Source organism: Berghia stephanieae, chromosome 15 (genome assembly GCF_034508935.2).
Source record: "Berghia stephanieae isolate SIO BIC M18660-M18661 chromosome 15, UCSD_Bste_1.3, whole genome shotgun sequence".
Taxonomy (NCBI): domain Eukaryota; kingdom Metazoa; phylum Mollusca; class Gastropoda; order Nudibranchia; family Aeolidiidae; genus Berghia; species Berghia stephanieae.
In genome coordinates, this window is record NC_088374.1 from 21,729,887 (window position 1) to 21,739,886 (window position 10,000).

Sequence of the window (10,000 nt, forward strand, 5' to 3'; positions counted from 1 at the left end):
GGACATCGGGGGGCTGGATCGCTGCCATCACCGGGCCCCATTCTCTAGGGGTTGTTGCTAGCGTTCCCGACACTATGTGCATCGACTTGCGAAGTTTTACATCCACCTTCTCAACGTTTCTGCTTCTACCCCACACTGGAGCGCAATACTCCGCGGTGGAATAGCATAGTGCCAGGGCGGATGTTCTCAGAAGCGCTTGGCTAGCGCCCCAAGTCGATCCCGCCAGCTTCCTCAGAAGACTATTCCCCTTCTCTATCTTCCGGGCAACCCCTTCGAGATGAACCCGATAGGTAAGGCTGCGATCCAACGTCACCCCTAAGTATTTTGGACGCGGCTCATATGGGAGTGGCTGGTCCCCGACTAGAACATTCAGTTTACGGGTGTGCCAACCACTGCATAAGTGAAATGCAGTGGCCACGGTTTTTGAAGTGTTCATCTTCAGGTACCACTTGTCAAAGTAGGATTTGAGTCTGGTGACGTCCTCGCTGAGTACGCTCTCGAGACGGGTCCACACTTTACTCTGAGTAACGAGTGCCCAGTCGTCTGCGTATCCCAGCCTCAGGGAGGAAGTGTTCGGCATATCGCCAATGTAAACGTTAAACAACATTGGCGCAAGTACCGACTCCTGAGGGACCCCATTCTTCAATTTCCTCACTTTGCTCGTGACGTCTCCCAGCGCGACGTGGAATTGCCTTTCCCCTAAGATCGAAGAGAACAACTTCAAGGTCTTTTTGCACCTTATGATTTTTGCAAGTTTGAGCATTAACCCATCGCACCAGACCGTATCGTACGCCGCTGATAGGTCTATAAACACAGCACCTGTTTGCTGTTTTCTCTCGAACCCGTGCTCAATATGCTCTGTAAGGGCAATGACCTGCTCCGTGGTGCACCTCCCTTCCCTGAAGCCTGCCTGCTCGGGTGGCAGGGCAGCGTCTAGGACCGGCCCCCATCGGTTTAATAGAACACGCTCCAACAATTTGTAAAGACAGCTCAGCAGCGATATGGGTCTGTAACTGTCTGCCTCCTTCGCCGGCTTCCCTGGCTTCAGGATGGCAACTATCTTCGCGTGCTTCCACACTTGTGGAAGCTTTCCTTTTGCAAGGACGTCAGACATTGCCTCTGCTAGCCAGGCCCGTGCCCTGGGGCCCAGATGCGTCACCATATCGGGATATACACCATCTATCCCTGCTGCTTTGCCGTTCTTTACTTCGCTAATGGCTGCACCCACTTCTCGGGGACTGAACGGGGCCGTCCAGTCCGACTCCTCCGCAGGTAGCGAGTCCAAAATCGTACGGTACGCCTTGCGGACACCGCGCTCAAAGGCCTGATTAGGGACCCGCTTACTACGGTTCTTAATATTCTTGGCAATTGTGTCTGCCTCGCATTCCGGTGCAGCCTTCGCGAAATTCCGATCTGGGTCCAATTTCTTTATCAAACGCCAAGCGTGGCGGCTGGAGTGTGTAAAGTCGAGACTTTCCACGGTCTCCTGCCATCGTTGCTTCCTTCCCTCTGCCAGAGACTGGAGTAGTCTATCGGCTGTGTCCTGGGACTGGGTCTGCTGGTACTCTCGGTACAGCTCTTCCGACTCTGCTGTCCAGCAAGGGGTGTAGAATTTCCGCTTGCCCCGTGGAATAGAGCGTTGAGCGCTCTTAACCAGTAGCCTACTAAATCTGGTTATATTCTTGGACTTGGGAGGAATGGCAGGGCAGACCTGCTCGATATAGGAACTGAATTCCTCCCAGTCAGCCTTCCTGAAATTCCATCTGCAAAGTGGGAGAGACTGCACCCTCGGTATTGTCACCCCAGCTGTGACAAGAACCGGCCTGTGCTGGCTATGCGGAAAGTCCCCGAGGACTGTCCGCTTCACCTGCAGCGGTTCACCGTTCGCGCCTTTCGTTACGAGGGTGAGGTCTGGAGTATACTCCTTCTTATGGCGGGTACCCCGGAAGGTACCCTTGGCTGTAGGATCGTACACTAGGTGTAGATCATTACAGTCCATCCATGAGCGGAGTTGTCTTCCTGCCTCGTTGCAGTCTCGGTAGCCCCATTCGTGGTGGTGGCTATTAAAATCTCCCAGACAGATGGAAGGATGGCTGACCACCGGTACCGGTGGTGTAGTCCAAGTCGCTCTAGGTGGTTTGTAGATATTATGCAGACACATTCCACCTACTTCCACGGAAATTCGGTTCACCCCATTGCTGTCCGTTACGCTCTCAATGACCCTTACCTTCGATGGCTCTTTAGCGTAAACGCTAACCCCTCCTTTGAGCCTCGAAGTGTCCTCGCGTTGGACCACCGTATAGCCTGGGATCTGGAATCGGGAAGATTGCGCGCCTGAATAAAGGTGGGTCTCCTGTAGAAGGAGGATATCAACGCAATGAACGGCCAATAGCTTTGATAGAAGCTCATTTTTTGCCATACTCTGGCTCTCGACGTTCAGGGACAATATACGCGTCAGTTCGCCATCCCCGCCGTCGCATTTTCGAATCGGCAGGCCGCGAATCGATTGATGCATGGGACGTTTGCTTTTTTCTCGGACGTGCCGACGACCCGGGCGACACGAACGCGGTATTATTTGGCTAGGCGGCAGACCGCTTCGCCATTGACGGGACTGATTGGGACTCGACATAAGGACAATAGTGTGGCGCCCGGGATAGGGCTGCTATTCGGGCACCGGGTTTGGATCAAATTTAGTCACACACCGGGGCGAGCAGCTCATGTGGCTCGTTGGCTCGATACCCGGGATGGTCTCGTGACGGTCGACCGGGATTTACACCTTTGCCCTCTCGTGTGCCTCAAGCCCCCTCACCAACTGCAAGGTAAAGATCCACGAGGGGGACTGCTATGGCTAATATTAATTATGAGATTATTCTGCCATTGATTCGTTTCATTCATTCATTGCTCCATTCATTGCTACACGCCTATTGAATACGATACAAAAGAATGATCTGTTCCATTGTTCCTGAATAAAGACTTCATCATTATACATCCTGGCCTTTGTTGTTTGATCGCCTCCACTACCCTGGAGTGGATGGGCTAGGACTCGGGTAGACTATGGTGTCTCCGGACTTGACTGTGGTGTGTGTTCTTCGCTCATGAAATCAACTCCCTACTTCTACTTCTGACACATGAAGTCATGCTACTATCACTAACAGTAGTACTAAACTGTCACTTCATTGTCTCGATCTATCTTCCCCACTTGAGCACCACCGCCGCAGTTACAGTCTGGAACTCTTGAGTCGACCCCGGGACCGGATCCATCCACTCCCACGGCCTCTACACTCTGCCAATACTACTACTACCACTCGCCGGCATCAACTACCCGGTTGTCTCCATCAGTATCACACTCGCCGGCATCAACTACCCGGTTGTCTCTATCACACTCGCCGGCATCAACTACCCGGTTGTCTGACTCTATTACACACACACACATATATATATATATATATATATATATATATATATATATATATATATATATATATGCATATATATATATATGCATATATATATATATATATATATATATATATATATATATATATATATATATATAAATATATATATATATTATATATATATAAATGTTCACATTTATTCATCTTTTTTTAAAAATATATTTTTCTGTGTTTGGAGATGAGATAGAACTTTCTGATCGGAAACGCAGGAGCATCAGAGCAGCACAAGAAACGGCAGGCGAAGAAATCCTGAGATTAAAGGGCAAATAACCAAACGAACAAGGGGAAGCAACTGTCCCATTCAATCGTGCCCTTTGAATTCAAATCGTCTGCCCTTTGTCTCTATCATTTGTCGGCCCACTTGCCTGGTGTGCATTGGTGTGAAAACCACATAGAATTATACCAAACTATGGAAACACCACACATTAAAAAATTTGGCCAGAAAATTCGTCCTTCAATTATCGAACGATTTAAATGACCCTTATCTTGGCAAAAATGTCTCAAACCTGGGACTTCGCGAAGACATTTTTGCCAAGATTAGGGTAATTTAAATCGATCGATAATTGAAGGACGAGTTTTCTGGCCAAATTTTTAAATATGGGTTTTTCCAGATACCGTTGAGAACTAGTACATTGGCGTGTCCGTCAACTTGTCTTGTCGTTTGAAGTGAGGATTTGCCCTCGTTTTCCTTGTTGATTTGGTGGCGGTTTTTGTTGACAATGCTGTTGCTGCTAATGTTGTTGTTGTTGTTGTTGTTGGTGGTGGTGGTGGTGGTGGTGGTGGTGTGGTTGTGATGATTAACTCACTCAACCCTAACACCGACTATATCCGTAGTATACCCGATGTTACTTTTACCCCCATGCCTATTTATTACATTTTTCTGAGAGAAATTATAGGCGTAGTATCAAAGCTAATGTTTTTAGTTTTTACATGTTAATGGTAGTTGAATAAAACTATTTAGGTACATGCTAATTTTTAATACATTATTTTTCCAATGTTGAAAAGTAGCAAAAATCTCTAGGATTGAGTGAATTAATGAGACTTGGTAGTGGTGGTGGTGGTGGTGGGAATGTGGTTGTAGTGGTGTTAAGTGGTGGTGTTCAGTGGTACTGGTGGGATTATCATTGTGGTGGTGGTGGTGGTGGTGGTGGTGGTGGTGGTGGTAATGTGGTTGTAGTGGTGTTAAGTGGTGGTGTTCAGTGGTACTGGTGGGATTATCATTGTGGTGGTGGTGGTGGTGGTGGTGGTGGTGGTGGTGGTGGTGGTGGTGGTGGTGGTAATGTGGTTGTAGTGGTGTTAAGTGGTAGTGTTCAGTGGTACTGGTGGGTTTGTCATTGTGGTGGTGGTGGTAGTGTTAAGCAGTGGTAGTGGTGGTAATGTAGTTGTAGTGGTGGTGGTGGAGTGTTAAGTGGTGGTAATCTCGTTTTTGTGGTTGTGGTGGTGGTGGTATTGTTAAGTGGTGGTAGGTAGAGGTGGTAATGTTGTTATGGTGGTGGTGGTGTTAAGTGGTGGTAGGTAGAGGTTGTTATGTTGTTATGGTGGTGGTGGTGGTGTTCACTGTTGGTAGTGATGGTAATGACGTTGTGGTGTTGGTGGTGTTAATGTTTTGTAGTGTTGGTAATGTCGTTTTAAAAAGTTTTTACTACTTCTGTGGACGTTCTTATTTGCTTTCGTTTATTATTGATTTTACATACTTTGATTTGTTGTTTGAAAATTCGATATTTAAATGAGTTACATTATCAATTGCCTAAAAATAAACCTTTAAAATTGAAAATTGATTTGATAGCTCAATTGGAAGAGCATTCACTTCACACGGAAAGGAACTAAAAACCAATCCGTGTCTTATTTTTCTTTAAATCTGAAAACTAATATACTGGAGCAATATCATCATATAAGGAAAGTAATATCTGAAGAAATTATACAGCGGTTTATAGAGCAAAATATAATAGAGAGGATATATCGATATATGTAATATATAAATCCAAGCTCTCGATATAATATTACAAAACAAGGGGAGGCAATCTTTTCACCAAAGAGTTATCTTTTCTTCGCCACGATTCTACAGCGACCTGAAAACCATTGAACGATATCGATAATTCATCATTCCTCCCGTCTCACGATATTCGATACCAACAGCAAGGGGAGACAATCGGAGTATTTTTCATTAAGAGTTATCTGTTCCTTTCCGCTATTATTGTTATCATGATCGTGTTTTGCGACTGTTGACGTAAATACGATTGGCCTAGTTCTAATTTCCTGACATCTGTATCGATATTATCTAATTTTGAGAAAATCGGTTTCTACAAATAGTAAACGGTCGGCTTTCATAAAGATTTTTTTATTATGTGCCGGATGCCGGATACAAGAAAGAGTGAAAGCGAATGGAATTTGAGATTAGTTCTATGCAGCGATGTGGTTTAGTGGAATGACTCTCGCCTTTGGAGCGGACGGTCCTGGGTTCTTTTGAGTCCTGAGCGTGCATAGTTGAGTCCTTCTCGAGAGAGGCCCTTTTCTCACATTCTCTCTCATTACCGTACTCAGGTGTAAAATGAGTATCTGGTCGTTTAACAGCGTTGTTGTGTCTCTGTCGGGGAAAAATGTGTGATTTCGCCTATCAGATGTTATTTTTTTAAAAAAAGAATTGAGCTCTTATATAGCGCAATATCCACTAAATGTGCTCAAAGCGTTTTACAAGGAGTCCCTGGTCAACAACAACATATAACATGTAGGACGAGACATGACGCCTGTTAGGCGATATTACAATTTTTCTGACAAAGACAACGCTGTTAACGGCCAGGTACTCATTTTACACCTAAGTACGGTGAGACAATGTGAGTAAAAGGCCTTTTCCAAGGACTCAACTACGCGCCGAGCGCGAGGCTCGAACCCAGGACCTTCCGATCCGAAAGCGAGTGTCATACCGCTAGACCACATAGCCGCACGTGATATGAATCGTAGAATATGTTAAATATTGCTGTTGGCCAAGGACCCCTTATCGTAGCTTACGTTTGAAATCACTATAGGGAATGAGATTAGCGGAAGAGTAGCGTCCCTTGATTGGACGTCACCGGCGGAAAAGTTATTAGAGAGAGAACGTCATGTTGGTTGTGCGCATGCGTCTCTCGTCCTCGCTTCCGTTGAAAGCGGCTTGAGACACTTCGCCGAAAGCGGGGACGAGAGAGAGAGAGAGAGAGAGAGAGAGAGAGAGAGAGAGAGACGCATGCGCAAAACCAAATTGACGTCTCTCTGTAAAGTGACCTCCAATCAAGGGATGCTACTCTTCCGCTAATCTCATTCCCTATAATTATGAATGTAGGATGGCGTTGACTGCATAGCGTTTCTCTCACGGCCAGACGGAGTTGTCGTATCAGTAAGGTCGTGGGTTCGAGCGTAGCCATCGTAAAGTCATGGCCTGACACTGACCAAAAAATGACATCAAAATGCCAGTCTTTTGCCACAAAAGAAAACAAATCGTGAGTTGTATTCAATAGTTCAACCAATGAAATAACTAGCTAAATAAATAAATAGCTCGACGCATAGTTGAGTCCGTGGAAAAGGCTCTTTGCTCACATTCTCTCACCGTGTGAAATGAGTACCTGGCGTTGTCTCTGTCCGGAAAAGAAATTGTAATATCGCCTGACAGGCGTCATGTCTCGTTCTACATTTAGTGGATATTGCGCTATATAAAAGCTCAATTAGAATTAATTAGTCTCTATGTTATATGTTTGTGTTAAGAATAGAGATTTAGCATTACTGCTGGCTTGTAAACAAACTTCGCGGTGCTTGTTTGTGTGTCTTGAACTCATGACCTCAAGAAGTCGGGAGAGGGACTCATAATAGACACTATGTTTGAAATCACTTCTGGCTCTTTTCTGCTCACTTCAATTTCTGTTATTATCAACATAAATAAATTCCTGCTCCACTCATTTTTCTGAATTAAAATTAAAAGAAGCAGGCCTGTCCTGGAATACAGCCACCGCAAAAGCAGCCGATCGCAAAAATGGAGATGTCTTGTGGATGTCCTATGTGCCTCAAGGCCCGAAGAGGATGAAGTAAGTAAGTAAGTAATATTCACCCCCAATATCGGAGCTTACTCAACGTCTCAATCGTCTCTATGTTATATTATGTTTTGTGTTAAGAATAGAGATTTAGCATTACTGCTGGCTTGTAAACAAACTTCGTGGAGTTTGTTTGTCTCTCTTGAACCCATGACCTCAAGAAGTCGGGAGAGGGACTCAGGATAGACACTATGTTTGAAACAACTTTTTTTTTTGAGTGTAGGATGGCGTCGACTGTATAGCGTCTCTCTCACGGCCAGGCGGAGGTGTCATATCAGTAAGGCCGTGAGTTCGAGTCCCAATCGCCGCGACATTTCTATTCTCTATTTTTTTTCTGACACTTTTATATTCACTTTATTTTCTGTTATTATAAAGCGCCTTAAGCACGTTTAGTGGATCTTCCTTCAGAGCCACGGGCCCAAAGAGCCGGCCGAGTTTATCCCGGTTTCTATAACGTGAAAGGACAAAACCAATTGCTTGCTGTCTTTTGGATAGGACGCTAGTCTATCGCAAAGTACTTTCCGCCAGATCTATCAGTCCCAGCTACCCAATCACTGCTGCGTGGACAGGGGAATGGGGGGGGGGGAAGGGGGTCAGAAAAAATTCTCCACTGCACCCGGGATCGATCTCGGACACTTTGTTGGTTGAGAAGCCAGTTTAGTGGATATTGTGCTATATTATAGAAGCTTAAGTTTTTCATGAAGAGTTATAGTATGAGCCGGATGCCGGATGCCGGATACAAGAAGGGATGGAAAAGAATGGAATTTGAGATAAGCTCTAAACACGAGTTGACAGGTCGTTGAGCCTTTTGGCGTCTGGGAGATATGACCTTTTGGCGTCTGGGAGATTTGACGCTTTGGCGTCTGGGAGATTTGACCCTTTTGGCGTCTGGGAGATTTGACGCTTTGGCGTCTGGGAGATTTGACCCTTTTGGCGTCTGGGAGATTTGACGCTTTGGCGTCTGGGAGATTTGACGCTTTGGCGTGTGGGAAATGACAATGAAGTTTACACGAGTGGTCTTTGATTTAAATGGAGTGTCTACTGTATTTATGTTATCATTATCATTGTCGTTATCGTCGTCGTCATCGTTGTGATGGTGATAAATAACTACCATTATTATCACGGTCAAAATCATTACGACCATTATCATCATCGACGTCGTCATCATCATCCTCATCATCATCATCATCATCATCATCATCATCACCATCATAATCATCCTCATCATCATCATCATCCTCCTCCTCCTCCTCTTCCTCCTCCTCCTCCTCCTCCTCATCCTCCTCCTCCTCCTCCTTCTCCTCCTCCTCCTCCTCCTCCTCCTTCTCCTTCTCCTCCTCCTCCTCCTCCTCCTCCTCCTCATCATCATCATAATCATCGTCGTGTTCGTCATCACCTTCATCATAAAACAAAAATTTAAGCCTTTTTTTTCTTCTCTCTTTAAAAAAAAAAAACAACAAAAAAAAAAAAAAAAGACAACAAAAAACCAATTCTAATTTCTGCTTTAAACCGCTTTGAGCACATCTAGCGGATATTGTGCACACAACCAAAAATGTCAAGTATTATATTTTTCATCATCATCATCATCATCATCATCATCATCATCATCATCATCATCATCATCATCATCATCATCATCATCATCATCATCACCATCATCATCATCATCATCATCATCATCATCATCATCATCATCACCATCATCATCATCATCATCATCACCATCATCATCCTCATCATCATCATCATCATCATCATCATCATCATTCTTATATACACGTCGTGTCTTGATGCTTTGCGTTTAGGTAAAATACAACATCCGCCAGCCTGATATTACGTACGAACACACGACACTATCTGTGACCTTAGACATTGAATTTATCATTGTCTGAATGATATGATTTAGTGACAATACTCACTAAAACGGCTGTCTAATACCAATAACAAAGAGCCGAGTGATGTCACTAGACTTCCACAGTCGTGACGTCACTTCCCTCGTAATGACTCATAGTAATTTAGTAACCGGTTCTAAACTATCGGAACAATGGTGGACGCCCTTATGAAATACTTCTCCGACGATCATAAAAGTGTATCCAGAGGAGAAAAGCATTATAAATCTAATCATATTTTGACTTTTATCCATTCTGATCACATGACGTGAAAAAGTTCTAGCCAGCATGAAGAATATAAAATAACGATTTTCTTTGTTTAGAACCAAGCTGCTCGTTGCTGGGCGGACGTGACATCAGACTATTGAATCCTATTAATTTCGTTCCTTCTATAAATAGTTAGAAGTCGTCACTCAGATCTTTGTTATTGTTTTTTGCCATCCGTATTTACGAGTAAATCTCACTAAACTGTATTAACCTGACTCTAAACAATCAAGGTTAAACAAAGTTTTGTGGGTTCGTTTAACTTCCGGATGGCAATGTTGTGAGTTTCTTAGCCAAGCGCACACTATCACTAAACTATGTGGAACCTTCA

General features: G+C 44.5%; 1 protein-coding gene across 1 annotated transcript in view; it reads right to left on the bottom strand.

The window, feature by feature from the left end:
* The window catches only part of LOC144960414 (uncharacterized), a 240,165-nt gene that overhangs the window by 55,191 nt on the left and 174,974 nt on the right, over positions 1 to 10,000 (bottom strand).